This window comes from Panthera tigris, chromosome B1 (genome assembly GCF_018350195.1).
Source record: "Panthera tigris isolate Pti1 chromosome B1, P.tigris_Pti1_mat1.1, whole genome shotgun sequence".
In the NCBI taxonomy this organism is placed as follows: domain Eukaryota; kingdom Metazoa; phylum Chordata; class Mammalia; order Carnivora; family Felidae; genus Panthera; species Panthera tigris.
In genome coordinates this window covers 188,541,223-188,560,909 of record NC_056663.1, presented here as the reverse complement: position 1 = coordinate 188,560,909, position 19,687 = coordinate 188,541,223, and positions in this window count along the sequence as shown.

Genomic DNA, 19,687 nt, shown 5'->3' with positions numbered 1-19,687 from the left:
TGTTGGTTGGTAGTGAAAGTTCTAACTCTCCACTAGTCCTCCTGATAACCAATTCACAAGGATGGAGAGGGGCACAACATTACTGCTCAATGAGAGGTAAAAGCCCAGCAGGCTTCCTACATGGTCTCCCCAAACATCATGGGGAGCATCCTTGGCACACCCCAGTGAAAGTAAATATGCTAGCTGCCCACTCTCTGACACCATCCCTACAGGAGGTTTGGGCTGCCTGGTTGCAAGCTGACAATGGTGGGAATCTAGATTCTTAGATTCTCCATTCACCTTTTGCTCATGAGTGTGGTGAAACCACAGTTTTCTCTGTGAGTTCTAGCTGGCGCAGAGCAGCTATTGTCTAAAATTTGTCTGCCTTTCTGTGTTGCTTCTTTCCTGTTTCTCTTGGGAACATTTTTTTTTACCTGTACTCATTGGTGTTTCTGGTTGCTTGCTCTTCTAGCACCTAGTCTGGGTTATACAAAGCAAAAAAGAAAATCCAAAGAAACACCATCATAACATCCTTTCCATTCCAACGTCCCCAGATGGTCTCATTTCTTCCTTCCACTTTTCATTATCAATATATGACATTACATATATATTACATTATATATATATATACACATATATATTTAATGCTTATGAATATTGAATTACATATTTGGAAGATGAGGGTGTTTCTGAGTGGTACATTCCTATGCTTTTGAGGTTATGATAATGACTGACAACTCTCAGATTACCTCTCACTCCCACAAATAAGACAAAATTCCAGGTTGAGAGAACTTTAGTTATATTCCAGTCTGGTGATTCTCTGGGCTTTTGTGCCGATGAAAGTCTTCAGTGAAACTGTACTACTTCATTAATGGAAAGTTCAGCTACTTTATTTTTCTTTGGATTGGGCTGACTTTATTGTCTACCATCCTCCAAAGAACATGCTGACATTTTTAATTTGATGGACTGCTGAGAAACCACAGCAGGATAGAGACCAACCCATCAAAAGTGAATTGAGGATTTCATTGATGTGGAGAGCTAATTATGTGACTATGGGGAGTGGGACACTGATTGAAATCCATATGACTTTTTAGTGCTCACTCTGTAGGCTAGCTCCTGAGAGGAATAGTAAATGAAGGCAACTTGCTCCCTGATCTCACCACAGGACTGCCTAGTCCTTGTCTGTTAGCAGTCAGAGACCCTGTTCCCTCCCTGAAAATGAACAGCTCAGAGATGGGCAGGAATGTTCTCCTTCACAGATCTTGAGGCAGTCTCATTTTGCTCTGAAAAGATGCTAAGATTCTGCCTTCAAATCCTTTACTACACCTCCTGACTCTGTCTCTGTACTTTCAAGCTTGTCCTGAGCTGGGATATTTTAAAAGTAACACCAACCACTTTTTTTTAACTAAAAATAGAGGAAATGTTTATTTTCAGGTGTTGTCAAATGAATGAAATTTTCACACAACGATCTTGATTTCAATCCCAACTTCAAAAAACACTACAGTTCAGCCTAGTGGTTCATCTTCTCTGCAACGCTGCCTTACTCAAGTTAGTTTTTATTTTCTCTGCTGAGTCACTACAGCTCTGGTTTTGAAATAAGATGTATATGGGTTTGCTTTCCATTTCCTCCACTCACACTTTAGTTTCCTTATCTGTAAAATGGGGTAATAACTCCTATTGCTCAGATTTATCACTTAAGAATTTGAGGTAATGTATATAAAGAAACTAATAGGATATTTGGCAATAGTAAATATACAATAAGCAGGAGCAATTAGTCTTGTGGACTTCAAATGATGAATCTGTCAAACTTTAAAGCAGTTCCTAAATGCAGCTTTCTGATTTTAATATGCTCCTGGTCAACAGTAATTGAGTCTAAAACATAGTTTGCATTAAATCAATTGTCAAACATTGTGGCTTGGCAAAATCATATGGTTAAAGTTAAAGTTCTGAAGTCAGACTGCTTGGGTTTGAATATCAGCTCTGTCCTTTGTTAACTGTGTAACCTACCTTGATTTCCCCAAGCCTCACACATGCATTGTGTGTAAAACACATCGACTGCTTTATGTATGTATGTACACATGTGTATGTATGTGGATATATAATGTATAAGTGTGTATGTTTGTTTAAGATTTGTACATATAATTTGTTGAAATTCCTTAAGAACAAATCAGACCCGTGAAGTTATGGGAAATGTTACTAAACAGAGAAGACATGGGTTTGAATTTCATTTCTGTGACTTTGAGCAATTTATGTCTTGTCTTGTAAAGATTTCATAATTACCTATTACAATGCTTCTTAAAGAGGCATTCACTAAATGTTGACATCTAATGTTTTCCTACCTGTTACCTGTCATATGTTTGGTTTCCCTCATCTTTACTGAGACTGAGAAGTTTTCCTGTATGCAAAATTTGCTTTTCCCTACCTAATAAGGCTTTCCTTTGGCCTCCACATCAGGTCTGAATATTTGGCTTTGACTCTTGCTGTTTGAAGCATGAAATCCCTAGCCCTTCACTCTCAAATATATATATGCTGTAGAATGACTGGTCCTTACCTGTGCTCTCACTGTTCACATTATTGACTGAATCAGCCCTGTTGAGTCTCCAGATCAGATTCTTCCATTTTCTAACAACTTATCAAGATAATTTTGGGGAAGAGTAGCATATCTTTTGGGCATCAGTTAAGTGCCATAGAAGACACTGAGTTATGTATTTATGGGTATTATCTCATTTAATTCTCATAACCTTCTTATTTAGATATTACTATGTCTATTTTTAGAAATGCATAATAGAAACCCAAAGAAATTAGTCAAGTAAAGTCACATATCTAGAAAATGATCAAATCAGAACTGAAATCTTGGCTTATCTGACCTCAAAGTGCTTTGAGTTCTTAATCCCTCCAATCATGTTTCTTGTAATCAAATGATGGTTTAGTCCCATTTAAAAGGAAAAAAATCTGGTACACATCCATTGGTGATTAAAAATTATGATCTTGACAGTGTTACTTATTATTAAATACAAAAGGTATGACTTTCAGACTTACAATTTTGTGCAAATCCTAAACTGAAATATAGCTCCATTGGATATTAACAAGTCTTTTTAAACTCACCACATGCAAAATTGATCTGATATTCTACTATATTCCCAAACCTGCTCTTTCTGGAATCTTCTCTATTTCATTTAATAACATACGTTATTCCAATATACGTTCTTCCAATATTTCAAGTAAAAAATATTGATGTCATCCTTAACTACTCTTTTATTCCCTACATGCAGCCCGTCAGCAAGTCCTACAAGTTAATCTTGAAAATATACCCAGAAGGCAAGCTTTTCTTATAACCCCCACTGCACTCATCCTGGTTCAGGTCACTATTAGCTCTCACCTGAAGTAGGTTACCAACTTATCTCTTTGTTTTTGTCCTTGACACCTTTCAGTTCATTCTCAACACAGCAATCAGAGAAATCCTGGCTAACCATAAATCAGATCATGACATTTCTGTGCTACAGTGTGTCCCATGGTTCCCATTCGACTCCAAACAAAAGCCAAAATCCTTCCTATGATTTACAAGGCCCTACATAATTTGATTCCTGTTTTTACCTCAAATATTGTCTCATTTATTCTGTCCATTATCTAGATCTCTCTAAACAATGGACTGGATAGCTCTTGTCAACTACACAGGCTTGCTCTTGCCTCAGGCCATTAGTACCTTCTATTTCCCTCTGCCAGAAGTGCTGTTCCCTGGCATCCCACACTTCCTTCAGATCAATCTTCTGTGGAATTTCACCTACTCCGTGAGACTTTTCTCCATCCTGTGACTTAAAACCGCAAGTGTCCTCAACCCTCTTCTGTCCCCTTTCCTAGTTCCTTTACCCTCCTCATCACTAATGAACCTCACATACTGTATATTTTGCATATTTATATTGGTGACTATCTCCTCTTTTATTACAATAAAATGCTGTACAAAGATAAAGATTCTTGTCAATTCACTCTGTATTTCTAATAACTTGATTGATTTGTACATAGCAAGACAATAAATAATTGTTGAATGAAAGAATAAGTTTAAAAATTAAAGTGCAAAATCAATAAAATAGTTAAAAATGACAACATTAATGTTAGAGTTTACTTTTATGATGTATATTATGCTAATTGTTGAAACTAATTTGCTGACATAGTATTTAAGGATAGAATGATACTTGCTTGTTTTGTGTATCACTTGCTCTCAAATGGATTCTTTTGAATTGGAATATGTGGAGTCATCATTTGAGTCACCCTTATTGTCACTTCTTTTAATTTTCTTATTAACAAGAAATTGTTCTTTATTTTGATGAGCCAATCAGGGTAATAGTATACCTCAAGCTATAGCATGAAAAGAGAAAACACTTATATTCTTTGCATATTTACTACTCCGCTTATTGCCAATGAAGTGGATAATTGGTATATAAAAAATGAAAAATGCCTTCCGAACATCAACTTACCATACGAATATGGCACAGAGGAGCTAGAGTTCTTTCATGACCCCACGAAGTGCAAAGACTCACTTTCACCCATGACTTTTTCCTGTTTGAAATCTTATGAAATGTGACTTACTGCGCCAGCTGAAGTTTTCTGTCCTTCACCTCTTAGAATAGTGATTATAAACACAAAAGCAAACATGGACAGTAAAAATGCATGTCAATACTCAATTACAAAGATGTCATTCGAGGGACTCAGATATGCTTATACCAGTTTTAAGATCATCATGCAAAGGAAAATACAAAATTCATAAATTCTCATAAAAATTGAGAATACCTCTGCCGACACTCAAGACCCACAAATTACAGTTTAAGAAACCTCCCTTATGCCACAAAGATTTTTCAAGACAAAGTATGATAAATGACACATGGAAATATTACAGTGGATTCAATTGAAAGGGAGACACTCAATTTGTGAAAAAGGACAGGCTTTTTAAAGAAGTGACATTTGGGCCAGGGCCAATTTAGCAAGGTAGAAACTGAACAGGAAGTTAATTCGGGTAGAAAAAAATTCCACAAGCAAAGGATTAGAAGCAAGAAAGCTCTAGGTTTCTCAGGAAACTTTGAAAACCTTTCATTTGCTAGAAAACAGAATAAAAGGACATTAATGTAGATTAGCATAAAGGGATCACCTGAATATTAGATATGTTAAGAAATCATAATAGTGAAGAGATACACAATGCCCTCTCTGCCTGCCAGGCACGTTTCTGAGTGCTTTACATAGAGTAACAAGTCTAATCTGTATAATGACGCTTTTAAGTAGATATATTCTTCTAGTCTCGTCTTTCCTGAGGCAGAGAAAAGGTAAGTAATTTTCTCAAGGCCACACAACTGGACAGATCCCATGATTTGATTCTGGAGTCCGTGCTGAACCCTGTATTCCGGGCTTCTAAAGCAGCTAGCTCAGCACATACCCAGGATTGGAATGCTCTAGAACACAACTACTGACAGTTGAATGTAGCAGGAAATCTGCAGAAAACTTTCAGGAGCACACAGCCAGGTTTTGAAATCAAGATCTCCTAAATGTGAACAAAAGATCTCACGGACTCAGTTTTCTCATGAGGCCACAGACTGGGAAAATTGACTAATGATTGCTGGCATTATAACAGAGCATGTAATAAAGGTCCGCTTCTCATTTCCTTCCTTCTCCTTCTATCCCTTCCCTCCTGCTGATTCTCCAAAGTCGCCTTATTGGAGCATTTCCTTTCATTTCAAGCCCTACATCTGATCTGACTGCTCATTTGTCTTCTTTTTTTTTTTCAAGAACTAAATATTTTAGTAGTTTGTGCCCCCATGAATCTGATGTATGGAATTGTGGACTTTCAGTAATTTCATGAATGCTAAAAGTGATCTGTGAAGACTCGGAAAAATCCTGTTAAGATCTGTGTTTCCAATGTTCTCCACCCTTAAGAGCATAGAGAACACTTAGCTAAAAATGTTTAAAAATTCCAAGAAGCAAAAAAGTCCACCATAAGAAAAAAAATGGTTTTATTTTTCTCTTTAGTAAGTCATTTAAGCTTTTTTTGTGTGTTCTTTCATCTGTCAACTAAAATGATAAATGGAAGTCCTTGATGCATAAATGGAAATTCATTTCAATTTTAATAAATATAGCATGGATATTCTTGGTTTTTCTCCACACATTCTCTTTACTAAAACATGCAGCCTGGTAACTGATTAAAGCATTTCTAGAAGACACACAAAATGCAAAGACATTTTATATAACCTTATAATATGTATTTGAATGTTAAAATATTGATATTTAAAAATACTAAGTCACTTAATACTTAACTTAAATTCTTCCAAATCAATTTAGACTGTAAAATGAAAATATGTTTTTTTTTATGATAAAAAAGGTTTTTACTTACTTAAAAACATGATAAAGTGGAAGGTATGTTTCTTTTTCTTTTTGGGTTTCAGTGAAGGTGGAAATGTGAGAAGTAATAATATGGTACAATTTGTATGTTTATGATGATAACTCTGGATTATCAAGAAAACTGTAAATTACATTAACTATTCTGTTTTACAAAAGCACATTTTTAATAATTATTATTGAAATCATTAAATGTTTTTAGTTACTGAAAGAATTACAAACGTCATTTATCAATAGCAGCTGTGATAAAAGCAATATTGGATCAACGCTGTGCTATGTTTTATGTTCAGTAGAGTTGGCAATGGGAGCACTAGGTAGGTCTTTAGACAGAAGAAGAACCCCATACTTGGTGTGGGTAAGTAGAGTAAAATTGGCATTCCAGCCAAAAAGTGGTTATACTATTGTATTCAATACTTTATTAAAAATATATATTGAAAAAAATAATAAAAATAAAATATATATTGAGTCCCGTTACTATTCAGGGCTGAACATAACTCTGTTTGGTACTGGAATAAATGAAAAAGGCAACACAAAAAAGTAGTTACTGACTTCATGCAACTTGTATTTTATTGGCGAGGAAGACACAGTTAATAAATAGATAAACACACAAATATGTACGTTATGTTCAAGTCCTCTTGTAGTATGGTAGAAAAGACGGGGACAGTGGAAATCTAGGTTGTACTGTGAGTGGAGAAAATGAATACATGAAAACTGGAACAGGATTAAATGTCTGTTAATTATTATCCATATAAATCTGGGAAGACATTTACATTCTGTAGGCTTCTATTTCTTCATATGTAACATGAAGAAATTACAGACACTGATCTCTAAGACCTCGCCCCCTTTGTATGATATTAAAATCCTTGCATTGAGAATAACAAAAGAACACTTTCCAAAAGGAATAGGTTGTTTTCATACCCATCATTGCTTTGATTAAAATGTTCAAGGTTATAATCTATTCAAATTGAAAAGGCCCAAGCGTGATAACAGGAGGAATTTAGAGACTTCCAGTCAGAATAACAGATTAAAATTCTTCTCAGTTAGCTTTGCTGCCCCCTCCAGACCCCATGAAGACAAAAACAATTTTTAAAAAGACATCTGTAAATTCAGAGAATAGAGACAACGTCCGCCAATCTTTCCAGGATGCAAGGTGTATGATTTAGATGATGGAGAAAGTTGAACTCCAAATCGGCACTTGAGAAAACTGGTAAGCAACCGAACTTACTGAAACATACGCAAAAGACTCATAAATTGTTATTACCTGGTACTTCTGCAGTGGAGTGAAGTTAGGACTAAAAACTATAAAATGTTACAGAAATTCCATTTTTAAAAAGTTCTAGACACACTCCGTTCCAGATCTTATTCCTCATTTGGGCAGTGAGAAGTCAGCCCTTACCATCTTCTGGCAAAAACTGAGGGAGTTATTCACTGGAAAGGATTTTTTTAAAAGACTTTGGAATAGATGCCCAAACATAATTAAGGACAAGTGTATCAAAAAGAAAACAATTAACTAAGAGTACATGCACTGAATAGAGAGATCCCTGGACCTCTTCTCCAATAAAATTGCTTCTTACCCTCAACAAACCCATTTTTGAGGAATTATTTTTATAAAAATAAATAAAAATGCAATAAAACATATCAGTAAGAATATTATATCCATATTCTATAATATTAAACATCTATTTATAGGAATTATTAAATTGTTTATGCAGTAAAGAAAGAACCCCTTAAATATTTTTAGTGAGAAAAATAATTTTGAGAACAAATATCTTTAGTATGTTCAAATTTATTCTAAAAAAGAAAAGAGAAAAAGAAAAACATTTCTCCACACATGGTATGTATATCTGTATAATTATGCAAATATGCAGAATAATGTAGAGCAATGAACTAAAAATTGTTAATTTCAGTACTGTTATTAGCCAAGTGGGAACAAAGTCTTTTTCTGTGTATCATACTCAGGGCAATATTAATGATGCACAAGACAAATTTTTTAAATTTATTTTTTAATGTTTATTTATTTTTGAAGAAGAGAGAGAGAGAGACGGAGTGCAAGCAGGGGAGGGGTAGAGCGAGAATCTGAAGCAGGGTCCAGACCCTGAGGTGTCAGCACAGAGCCCGACATGGGGCTCGAACCCATGAGCCACGAGATCATGACCTGAGCCAAGTCGGACGCCCAACTGACTGAGCCACCCAGGTGCCCCTCACATGAACAAATTTTCATGTTCACATCATACCCCATATAAATACATCTGTTTTAGCACCAATAGCTTTAACTGTACTTACCTGTTTCCTACCCATACAGTATCTACCCAATACTGTATGAGTCAGGTAGAACCATATGAAATTGTCCATATTTAACCATTTTGGTCTACAAAAAGAGTGATTTTATACACTTCAACCTATTACATATTTGTTTGTTTCTAATCTATATCACTCTGGAGGAAAAGGAAGTTCTTTGAGGCTAGAGACTGTAACCATTTAGTTTTCTTTATCCCCAGAGTGAAAATAGCACATGACTGCTAAGGACACTGGGGACAAAAGCACCTTAAATTTCTGTGTTAATGAATAATGTAGCATGTATCATTTTCCTCATTGAAGTGAAAAATATGAAAAATATAATAATAATATGTGCTCAAATATCAAAATTTTTAAATGTTATTATATTTTTATTTCCTCTTTAAATAAATAGTTGTGTAGGATGTGATATCGATTCAATTCCAAAGGACTTTTTTTTTTAACTTTTGTACCTAATTTCCAGAGTTACTGTATTATCAAAAATGTGGCCTATGAATTTCTTTAATGTTTATTTATTTATTTTGAGAGAGAGAGAGAAAGAGAGAGCATGAGCAGAGGCAATCTATTACATATTTCAGAGAGGGCAGAGAGGGAGAGAGAGAGAGAGAGAGAGAGAGAGAGAGAGAATCCCAAGCAGGCTCCACAATCAGCACAGAGCCTGATGCAGGGCTTGATCTCATGACCATGAGATCATGTGACCTGAGCAGAAATCAAGAGTCACTTAACCGACTGAGCCACCCAAATGCCCCAGACTGTAAAATTTTAACCTTTTGCAACCTTTAGCCAAATATAGGATTAATTTTTATAAAATTTGGTACTTTATAAAAATTGGCACTTAAGAAAATATGCACTTCTCTTGAGGGATACCCAATTAATGCACATCTATTTTTCAAGTTTATTAACTGAATTATTTGTATTTTTTATCAATCATAGGCTAATGATGATGCTTCATGCTACAATTGGATCTGTTTTCATCTACTTATATTTTTAAATTCTGTGGTGATATTCATTGTCAAAGTTCTTAACCATTAAATATCCAATATAAATTGTGTATTTATTAATGAATAATAACCCTTTGCCCCTTTCAAAAAAAATCTCCTTTTTTGAAATTTAAAACTGGTTTTTAATAAACTGTCTTCTTAAAATTGAAATTATAAAACTAATAAGCTAGCAAGGCCATAAAACCTCATACATATTTTTATTTAAAACCTATTTCCACAACCCCCCCCCCCCAGTGATCTTTAACTACCACAAAAGTTATAATGTTTGAAAGCTGAATGAAGTGGCATTGATTTATATGCAGTTGACAGAGCAACTGAACTGCATAAATACTCATAAATTTTAAATTTTAGTTTGGATACAAAACAAAACAAACAGAGCAATTCTTGATCTTCTTTTGGTATTTGTTTGATTTAGTTCCAGATCCTCAAAGTGTAAGCTTGCTTTCTTCTGTGTCATTAATCCTTTAGAAAGAAAAAAAAAGAGAGAGTATAAAAGAAAAGATTATTTTTTAAAAATTCACATGAGATGATATATATATATACATATACATATATGAATAAATAACATACATACATTCATATAGATGTAAAGTTGTGCATGAGTGTAGATTGATAGATAAATAGAAAGAGAGAGGGGACTGAGATTCATTCTTCATTCCCTAGAAGAGAGCTCTCTGCTTATTTCCCAGGCAACCATGGGTCATCTGTTTTTACTTGCATTCAGTTTTCATAATCAGTGTTGGAGAGATTAGGTGGAGTATACCACACAGATGACACTATTTGTTTTCCTTGCAATTTGCTTAAATGCATGTTATCTGATTTTCCTGTCAACTTTTTCATGGACTTGTCTCTAAACTGAGCTGTGCTAAGATATACATTGAGGTATTAGTAGACCTTTGCTATTGCCGCAAATATTATTCCAACAATAACGTGTAACACGTAAGAGAGGCCCAAACAAATCAAACACTGGAATGAATGACTATCCAGAGCACTCAGGAAGGAGGCCAAATTTTGCTATTTTGATATTCTGGTTTTGGTTCTTGAATTTTTTTTTTTTTTTTTTTTTTTTTGCAATAGCTTTCTCTGTTCACTACTGAAATCTCAGTCCCTTAATAACAGATACCTTATATCTTTCTCTTTACAGGTGGTAGAAGACTATATAATTTTGCTCAAAAGAAACGGGTTCACAAAAAATCAAATTAATTTCCATGACCATTCACTAAAAAGTTCAACTAAACATTATTAGTTAAAAATCATATTTGTATTTTACACTAGTTCTTCATTGATTGGACTTCAAATATAAAACTTGTTATTATTCCAAATGACCACATGAGGCAGATAAGTCATATTTAGCACATCCCCCACATTTTGGGGAGAACCTTGATAGCTTCCTCTCAGTTTGAACCCCAACAGCTAGACTATGCTGCTGTTCATAGTATTAATCCTTGTTAATTTCCCATCATAAAATAAGCTAATATATCTATCTCCTCCATTTTCTTAGTAGTGGAAATATGTTCTCAATCAATTTTCTCATTCTTTTAGTAAAAGCTTACTGGGCACCTAGCATGTGCTGGGCATCGCTACAGCCACTGGAGAGAACACCAATGAACAAAAACTCCTGTCCTCGTGGGGCTCACATTTCTAGCTCATAAAATTATATTGTGCAAGTTTCTCTTGAGAAAAACAAACAGGGCAAGGGTGGGTTTTGATCTGGGAAAACTTCATGGAGAAAGGACCATACACAGCCTGAAGGAGGTCAACAAGGAAGCCATGTGAATGAATGTCCAGGAGGAGCTTTCTAAGCATAGTAAGCCTATGAATGAATGGAGAAAATGACGCATTTACTGACAAAATTAGGCATCAATTTTCAAACTCTGTTTGCAACTAAAAGTTAAACTTAATAAGAAATAAAAAAATAAAAGTTAAGTTTAATAAATATCTTCTAATATAGATACCTAAATAAGGCCACTTCAATTCAGTGTGAAGTTTGGTGTAATTTTCCAGATCTCTTCTCTCTTCCATGGAAAGAAGAGAATAATTCCCCTACGAATTATTTCGTACTAACTATTCTTTTCTAATTGAAATCCACACTCAGGGAAATGGACATGATAGGTTTATTTACACTAGAAGGTATACAAACTGATAATCCCTACAGACTTCACTGCCTATCCTCTGGAACATTTGAATTTTTAAAGTAAACTCAAATTCAAACTAAATAAATCCATTTATAGCAGTGGCCTTTCTGGGAAGTAGTAAGAGGTAAAAATGCTTCTATGAGGTGTGCAGGGAGAAAGCCCTGAACTTTCAGTTAGAAGTCTTTGGTCGCTTCTTACTAAGTTGCTGAGAGATCTTAGGCACATGATGTAACCCCCTGAGCTTCAGTTTTTCCCTTGTAAAATTAAGGCATTAGATGAAATAACTATATGAGACTTGCAGCTATACTGTGATATGTCTATCTCAATTTGTCAATTTCTCTGAATAGAATAAGATTCTTTAGAAAACATTTTAAGAGGAAGAAAAACAAAGGAAGAATATTTAATTCTGCTTTGTCAGGGAATGAATTTCTAATTCAGTGCCTTTGGTTCTTAAGTACCCATTAAATGATAACCTTAATTTCAGTGGAAACAATCCTGTAACTATGGTAAGGTAGACTGAAAAGTCCCATGGCCTTTAAGTATTAAAAGTAAAATGAATGCTTGGAAATGTATGCTGAGACCCACGTTGTATACAGTATATATTTTCTCAGTCAACCAATTGCCTCTAAATTTGCTATTTATAATTTACCCAGTCTTAATTAGCAGGCTGCTCCCCAAGTCAATCCTGCTGCAGGCAGAACATGAAGTAGAATATAAAAAAACAAAGTGTTTCTGGTTGCTGAAAGCAAGCCATACATATTCATGGTGAAAACAGAAAATCATTTGCCAAACTGTGGATGGTAAATACAAATTAACCTTGTAACGAAAAGTGTAATATTTGCATTTTCAAGCCTTAGATCTCTCTGGGATTAATTAGGTGATCAGTAGGAATTAGAGTTATCACGAACAAAACCTGGCCTAAGATCGTGTGTGTCAGTATGCGTGCTGTATTCATTATTTTCTTTCTCATTATAATTCTCTGGTCTAGTCCACAAAGACTGTGGTATAGACTGATTGATTCAATCTCTCTGTGAAAATATTTTTCAAACCGTATAGTACTACATAAATACTTCGGGGTTTTATTGTTTTTATGTTTGCTCAACAGAATAACGAAGGGATATATCGATGATCTGAAAGACTCTCCAGTTGTAACCTTCTTGTCCATCCCCACTGTGACCTCCATCGTTCAGCTACTCAACACTTCCTTTCTAGTGGAAAGCAACAGCTTCTTAACTGTTCTCTCTGGCTCAAGGCTTGCTCCATTCTGGTCCATTCCCACAGTGCTGCCAGAGTAAATTTTCCGAGACCCAATATCATCAAGTCAGATCATTTATAAAGTTCTGCCGTGCCATTTGGATAAAATTCAACTTTCTTAGCTTGCCGTAGATTATCTTTGCCCTGTCTACCTTTCAGGCTCATCTCCTGGCACTCAATCTGCCAACAGTTCTTGATCAAGCATCAATTTTGTGCCAGGCATGGTTCCACACACTACACATCTCACCCACCACAGTCTAGCTTTATTAAATTATGCACAGCCCCTATGCAGGCTGGGTCTCTAAGGCTTCTGTGCCTTTCTACATTTTTCTTTTCCTGCATCGTGCTAAATGCTTACAGTTTAAGACTCAGATCAGACATAAAATTCTGTGGGAAGCCCTTCCTGACTTAATTTTTCCCAGTTTAGTGCCACTCTGGTCCATTACTGGACCCATTACTGTCATGGCACCTACCACCCTGCATTAAATCTGTCAACTCTCTTGTCTTTCTCCTCCCTTCAACTTCTTGCCCCTTGAAAGTAGGGACTGTGCCTGTTATTTCTGATTTGACAATGCCTCATAGAATTTCTGACACAGTGTAGATGGAAAATAAATATTCATTGAATGAATCAATGCCAGAGGGAAAAATGCACGAGGTCTAGGACAACAAAGAGAAGTCATCTGTGACATCAAATTTAGAAAACAAGTTTTCATTAATTATTAAGGTATTTTGGGTGAAGGCAGATTTGTGTTTTCTTTTATAATACTTATATCCTGTTAGAACACTTTGGGAATTTATTTGAAAATCTAAGATACCATGTCATTAGGAATCTACCCTTTTAGTTTTATTTTCCTAAAAAAGGCAATCTTTGAAGTCACAAGCTTAAGAAAAAATAATTTATCATGCATGAGGATTTGTTGGTGTTGAAGGGGTCTTTCCTTAGTATCCCCCCAAAAAGTAGAGTGAGGTCCTGTAGTGGTCAGCATATGACTGAAAATAAATTGTAGGATGAAAGTTTGGAGAAAAGCCAAAACAAAGACTAACTTAAGACATCAAAACCTGTGTCAAACTATAGACAAGTTTGACCAGAGGTCAACGAACTATGGTCTGCTAAAGTTGCTTGTTTGTTTGTTTGTTTGTTTGTTTTAAATAGTAGTTTTATGGCCATGATCTAAGAATGGTTTTAACATTTTTTAAAAGATTACATTTTAAATGGTTATCTAAGTAACTATGTAATACCCATGTTTTGGCCTCTTAGTACACAAAGCCTAAAATATTTACAATTTGGCTTGTGTTTTGCAAATAAACAAGTTTGCAGACCCATGTTCCACTAACAGAGACAAAGAATTTGAGCACAGAAGGGAAATGGCAGACATAAGAAGAATGCAAATAGAAGGTAGAAGTTTTCTAGAGGGACCTTATGAATTCAGACATATACAAAGCAGGGGTATTAAAAACCACACTGATATGTGAAAAAGTTTCTCCACTTCTGTTCAAGAATATAGAAAAGATTCACTTTTGTATACATCTAATCCACTGGCTGGTCCTAGGGGAAAGTCTTATTTTAGAGGCTCACTCATAGTCTGGGAGATGTTATAAAGTAATTTTAGAAGACAATGATAGTATGAAATGCATAAGAGAAATAGGAAAAAAGAATTTTTTTTAGGGGAGAACATAAAGAAAACCAAAGACCCTTCTCCTTGAATGTCCTTTCCTAGACATGAATAAAACTGAAGGATTTATTTTTGGCTGGGTCTTCTTCTGGAAAACACTGTGATAAAGAATGAAAGTTTGGTGGCCCATATGACCTGAGTTCAATTCACTTTGGACTTCAGATACAATTGTTGAAAGTTCACCCTCCTCTCATCCATCCTTCTCCTCACTTAAAATGCATGCCCACTTAAATCGGACCTCAGATTTATCTGTAGCGATAACTGTGTGTCAAATTCATAACTTGCGCAAAAAGACACTGGACCATGAGTCAAAAATTAAGGCACATCCTGACTAAAATATGCTAAGAGCTCTGGAGTAAGAAAGTTCCCAAATTGATTGCATATCCCCTTCTTGTTCCTAAGAAAATGTGAGTGTGTATAATGGAGTGTATAAGTGAAGCAATTATGACGCGTGAAGTTCTAAGTGGAATATATGGAGAATGATCAGTTTCTAATAGCCCTTAATTTAGGTACCAGCACTATAATCTGCAAGTACCCCTCAGCTCATAAAAGTCTTTTTGGACTTTTTCGTTCTTGTGTTCGTCTCCCTCTTCTTCCTCTTCCTCTTCTTCTTCTTCTTCTTCTTCTTCTTCTTCTTCTTCTATTTAATTGTCTCCCCTCCACATGTTCCTCACATCTCAGAACAAAGAAGAAGGCAGTACTCTAGAAGCAGTCACAAGGATGCATCATATATAATCATTACTTGAGGCCAATATTTGAAGACCTGCTATAAATATTAGGCTGTGTCCATACGTTTCTTATTCCTACAACAACCTCACAAATTAGGGTTTGCATTCTTCTGATAAGGAAACTGGAGCTCAGAGAAACTGAGTAGCATTAACTATTGGATTGTGCTAGATCAGCTTGGATCAGGCAGGAAACGATGCTCCCCGGAATCTTATTTCCTGGATGGCTCCAGGTGAAAGTTGGCCAAAAGTGGTACGTACATGAGGTTCAGAAGACAAATTCAAGCAACAGTCATTTCTCTTAGAAGATGGCTGTGATTAGACCCAGTGGTGGCCAGAGGCAACTTGTTCTCTAGCTGACCGAAGGCAACCCCTGGCCCACAACCAGACACTTGGCTACATGCCACAGAAGCAGAAGCTACGCAAACGCAGCAGCTTCCATAGATCCCGCCACGGCTTCCCATCTGTGGTCCTGTACAAATAGCCAGATGTGCCTAGCTTCTCAGATTTCCTGGAAAACTCTGGCTTGTCCACCTGTGCCAGGACTTCTGAAAGACTGCTTAGTGCTTCTTTCCCTCATCTCTGACCTCCCCTTCTAGACTTTCACTTCCTCCACTCTTCCCACATTGTTTGAAGTCTGATTCCTATAATAATTCCCTCACTTCCGTAATGCTCACTGTGGCTTTGCTCCCTTGTCTGAACTCTGACTGATGCATACAACCAAGACCACAGAAAAAATAAGTCACAGCCTAAATCCATGCTCTTTTTTATATGGATTGCTGTTCTCAGTCATATTTATGTTTAAAGATGATCCTACTTACTTAAAAAACAATAGCACTTAAGTATCATACACTGTCTTAGTCTGTCACGCTGTATAAGAAAATAAGATGAACCAGGCCTAGTTCCAGTCCTTTAAAAAGTGATAGAAAATGGAATATTCACAGATAACAAGAGACGGCATGAGGAACTAAAGGTCATAGGAAAAGTGCTGGCAAAGCACTGGGGGCCCTCACAGGTGGAGGAGACAGGGTGCCACATGGAACCTTCAGAGATGGATACTCCCTCAACATCACACAAAAAGAATAGTAGATGTCAAGTCAAGAGATGTGAAACACAGAGAGTGAAGTCGTTATAAAACAAGATTACACGTTTTCATGTTTTAAAATGTTGTCTGGATTTCTATTAGGGAGAAAGCCACATTAGTAAGGAAAAAAAGAATTCCTGTGTTAGAAAATGAGCAACAATTTCCCCCCAACCTACCCCTGCCCCTGCCCTGCCCTGCCCTGCCCGGCAAAGGGCAGATTTGACCAGGCTTCAAGCAAGGAGAAGCCATTCTGCATAGTAGAGACAGAGGAATTTGAAACTGGGATTGAGGGTGCATGTGGAGTGCAGAGAGATCAGGGAGAAGGAGATTGAGAAGATAGAAACAGAGGGCACAGGAGGAAGGGAGGGAGGGGAGAAGAGGGAGGGAAGAAGAAGGGAGAGGGGAGGAAGTGGCGAAGTATCCAGGACAACATGGGAAGGGAAGGAGAAAAGAAGAAGGAAGAGAAAAATGCCACCTCTGAGGGTGTGACACCCAATGGCAGGAAGCTTCAGTGTCTGAGCGCTCCCACATTAACTCCAAAATCTTCTGAATAATTTTGCAAACTAAGTGCATTATGTGAGGGGAGTCTTACGTGTGTACACACAACAGTTTTGTGTCAAGGTATTGCCGAGAAAAACGGACATATCCCATGAGAATGCAAGAATTCAGGGGTTCAGGGAAACCTGGGGAAGAAAGTCCTGCAAAGATTTTGGAGCATCACAGGGCACGGATTGACATTTGTGCCAAGTGTAACGAGCTGGCCCGAGGGCAGAGATGCCCCAGACAACATTCAGTTAAAGTAATCAAAGCTACCGAACACCGAACATGCTGGGCATGTCGTGCCATAACTGTCCCAACAACTTTTTGAGGTCCATGCTTTATCATCTTTATTTTACCAATGAGAAAACAGCATCTTAGAGCAGTTGAACACTTTCATAAGGTAACAGAGCTTGTACAGGCCTAAGAGGGTATTCAGACCCAAGTCTTTCTGATTCATGACCCAGCATTTTAATCATCTCTTTCAGTGAGTTGGAAACAATTAGTTGTATTTGCCATAGTCTCCTTTATTGTCTTCGACTCTGCATTATGTCAAAACCAGATTATTTCTGGAACACTGCACAAAATGTGGGATCTGCTATCAATTTTTCTGGGGCCACTTCTTATTATTGCTGCCTAAAAGGAGACAAAGCTGCAATATCACTGTTTCTTTTCATTAGGCACTTGTTACGGGACTGTTCAGCTATCACAATAAAGCTAACATGATCTCACCCATTCTTATTAAGACAAGTGTTTCAAATTAAAAATTAACATCTTTGGCATGTTAGAAAGGTATATGTTAACTCAAAGTCAGGTTTCTAAATAGAAACAGTATGAGATTAGTATGATCTAATGGACAAGGCGGAAAGAATACCTCCCATTCCTACCTTCTACCACAGAAGGAAATATTTCCTGTCCTTTTGTTAAAACTCAAAAAGTGGGGTTAAAAGGCCAAGTGAAAATATAATCCACTTGACAATGAGCTTAATCACATATTGTAGGTATAGATTTTTAAGAGGCGACTTGGTATGAGATCCTTATAAACCAGGAAGGAAATCCCCAATTGGGGTTCCTATTACTCTGACTCTTACTGCTGAAAAGTCAGAGCTGTGGGGTCTCTTTTTTCTTATTTTCATGTAATGTCAGCGTTTGGCTTAAGGGATAAGGAACAGGCTTGCACATTTACACAGTGCACACCCACTAAACATTTTAAAAAGAAAATCCTAAGATGACCATTGAACTATGAGGCACAGAATTCTCGGGATACTCACAGCGACTCGTTTGTGCTGTATGTTAAATCACAACGACCAAGGTGAAAACAGACAAACGCAATCACCTAGCTGCTTGGCAAACGTGTTGCAAAACAGGCAATTAATTTTTCTGTATGTGCTTTTGTCTCTGTTTTCACAGTTTTAACGATATCACTTTGCAGGTGGGTTTCTAGTGATTAAGTACAGTTTTAATCAGATCAAGAAGTTTCTTGAAGCATATAAGATTCAGTGAAATCGCCTAAATTTTAATTACTCGTGTTTTCAAAGACGTGTCTAAACTTGAGCCTGCATATCTTCTAATTATCAGAGGAAACTTTGCTCCCTTTAGTTTCCATTAGGATCTAGGGCAGGGTTTGGCCAACATTTTCTGTCAAGGATCAGGTATCAAATATTTAAGGTCAAAATTTCTCAAACTCAGCACTACTGACTCTTTGTCCAAGATAACTGTTTGTTGAAGAGGATTGTATTGTTCATTGCAGGATACTTAGCAGCTTTCTATTCTCTTCCAATAAGACTTGAGTGGTGTCCACTTTATCCAGGTGTCACAGGCAAAAATGTCTCCAGACTTTGTCAAATGTCTCCTGGGGCCCAGGAACAAATCCACCTCTGGTTAACAGCTATTGTTTTCAAATTTGCAGGTCATCTATTCTCATTACAACTAAGAAAACAGGCACAGATAAAAGGCAAATGAATGTGAACGGCTGTGTTCCAGTAAAAGTTTATTTATGGACACCAAAATTTGAATGTCATATAATTTTCACCTCACGTGAATAATTCTTTTTTTCCACTATTAAAAAATTTAAAAGTGGGGCATCTGGGTGGCTCCATCGGTGAAGCATCCAACTCTTGACTTTGGCTCAGGTCACGATCTCAGGGGCCATGAGTTCGAGCCCTGCATCAGGCTCTGCGTTGACGATGTGGAGCCTGTTTCAGATTCTTGTCTCCCTCTCTCTCTGAGCCTCCCTTGCTCATGCTCTGTCTCCTTCTGTCTCTCAAAAATAAATAAACATTTAAAAAATTTTAAAATAAATAAATAAAAATTTAAAAACCATTCTTAGCTCATAGGGTGGACAAAAACAATAGGCCCTACTTGTGAACCCCTGATCTACAGGAAAAAAACGATAAACAAGATAAGTCTCCAAAAAAAAAAAAAAGGAAAATTACTCTATTTAAAAATAGTCTTTGCCTCAGGGAATTTCTGATCTACAGTAACAAATATTTATTTTTCCCCTTGATAAATGCTGTCAAGAAGGTACGTGAAGGGAACGATGGTAACAGTACCAAGGAATATGGTCTCCAATGAAGGCTGCACAGAGAAGGGATTAAACCACCTTGAACTGGTGACCAGAAGTTGA